Genomic DNA, 2,573 nt, shown 5'->3' with positions numbered 1-2,573 from the left:
ATCCTCACTGCCTGCACTTGGGTTCTTCATTCACGTTCATGACATTGTACATGTTAGAGGAGACACTAATGCAACAAGAATCCAACTGAATGAATGAACATGCACAGAGACTTACAGATCACAAACCCAAACATCTTACAGTTTTTGCGATGGCTAAACGTCAGTGAGCACAACTGCAGCTATATGTGCAAAACTCTTAACTAGTCTGCTGCGCTACCAACAGTCACCTGCGCTAAACTGTTCACATCACCTGCAGAACTCATTCAAAGCAACACAACTCTTAACACACGGCTCAAAACAGGCGCAGTGCAACCAAACACAATGCACAACCCTCACTGAGATAACACACACTGTCACTCACAACACACTGAGAGTAAAACCACTAGCATCGAACACCAATACAGAAAATACAAACTTCATCTTTACAGTTTCAACAATTTCAGTGACTTCATACAAAGTCATATTTCTCCTCTTCCTCCTGTTGGGGCCTTTGGGTCCTGTTGTAAAAATATATTTTACAGTCCAATTTACTGTAATATATGTGTAAATATTCTATACTGTAATAGAAAATACATTTCCGTAATGTTTTCATTTACTGTAACTCTCACCTGTTTGTATGATGGAAAATTCACATTACAGATGTCACTGTGGATCTTTGCAGATTGTGTTGCACCCTCAACCCTTCCTCTCTCAATGAGAGACCATGATCCACGACAGGGTCTATAAGTGAAGCCCTTATTTCATCTGAAATACAGTTTTTCTCAATCGATTTGGTTCATTTCTCCAAACTCAGGTAACAGCTCTCAAAACAGTTAACACAGCAAACTAAACACGCTCTTATGCTGGCGAAACCGTTCAGTTATCACTGCACAATGAAACACAGCATTTTATTCTAATAATGCATTTATTAAAATTCAATATTAACATCAAAAACTAAAAGTGTGTTCTCTGTTGATTTTATAACAAATTAAGCTAAAGATACACAAAGAAATAAATGAAAATACATGTTTTTCATCAAGTTCTTTACAGTTTTTTACAGACGCTTGGACACATTTCTCAATACTTGGGTCACTTTTGCGAAACTCTTCACACAGTTCTCCTAACCAACTTTCAACTTGGCAAAGCAGTTCATTTCACATTCAAAATGCTCTACAACTACCAAAACACTTTATTCAGGTCTCAAATCAATTCATTCTTCCAGAACAGTAGCAAAGGTCGACAGCCGACAAACACACTTTGTCACCCAGAAAACAATGACCTAAAAAACACTAACAACATGCAGCATTATACTATATTTTCTTGTGTAAAACAAGGACACATCTCTGTTTATAATTCACTGCAATATATGTTACTGAAATGAATCAATCATGATGGAGAATTCCTCAATATTTTATGTCGTTTATTTATTTTTATTTTGGAGTAATTCCAAAATACAAGAATTTGTATACTCACCATCCACTGATACTGATACAATAGTACAGTAATGCTAATCTAATCGGTCTTCACCATTTGGCCACAGGTTCTCATCCACATCACATCTTCTGTCATCTAGCACAATACACCTAGGAAAGAATCTTCTGGCATGCCTGATCCATCCCTGGCCATCTTCTTCCTCTTTCAGCCACTTCTCTATTTCTGGCTGGGTCCATGTTTATGTGGTGATGCGATCGCATGATCTACCCATGTTTGAGGAAATGGTACGGTCCAGGGGCATAAAGGTAGATAGGACTGGCATACTGCCACACAGGTGTGTCCTATAGGGCTTCGGGAAGTACCGTTATTTCCGGTGGGTAAGATCTACCAGTGGCAGTTCAAGTGTAATTGTCGAACAGGGTAAATGGAGATGCATTTACATTTCAGTGTGGTTGAGGAGTACTGCGGGCATTTGTGAATGGCTGTGTATTTTCGTGAGCCATAAATCCGCGTCAAGTGTGTGGTGGTGCATTACGGGTCATTAGCTGCATGTGTGTTACTCAATTTTCACGTATGAGGTTGTGGGAATGTATTTTCCCTCTAAATTCATTCGCTTGTTATATTTCTGCAGTGACTTGGGGTGTTGGAGGTGTTGCAGCAGGCTGATGCCGGCGCTATTTGAGGCTGTGATTCTCCCTTATGGAGTAGCGCTATCGCACCTGCATGTATAATGACTGCCTGAACTGGAGTGTTTCCGAAATAGACAAGTGTCACTACCGCTCGCACTGATTCACCCAACTTACCGTTCTTTGCCATCTTACGGTGTAGCGGATACATGAAGTTGATTGTTCCGGACCGAAATGGACAGTTCGTAGAGACGTGTTTATTCACGTGATTTCCCTTTCGCTCTTTCTCTTGTTGGCGTGCCTGGGTCTTTGTCCCGGATTGGTGCAGAGGACTATTCCCATTTAGCTGGCATACATCTAGTGCATAATAGCCATTTTGTGTCTGTCGACGTGCTTCGGTGATGCGTTTTGCGTGTCTATAGGCACGACATCGAACTCTCTCTCTCGGAGGACTAGGAGAGGGGTGATTACCGGACTAGAGGATGATACGCGAGTAATTCGTATCAAAGTTATTTGGGGTTAATTCGTTTTGCT

Source organism: Barbatula barbatula (genome assembly GCF_947034865.1).
Source record: "Barbatula barbatula genome assembly, chromosome: 3".
NCBI classification, from domain to species: Eukaryota; Metazoa; Chordata; class Actinopteri; order Cypriniformes; family Nemacheilidae; genus Barbatula; species Barbatula barbatula.
This window is presented reverse-complemented; position numbering follows the sequence as displayed.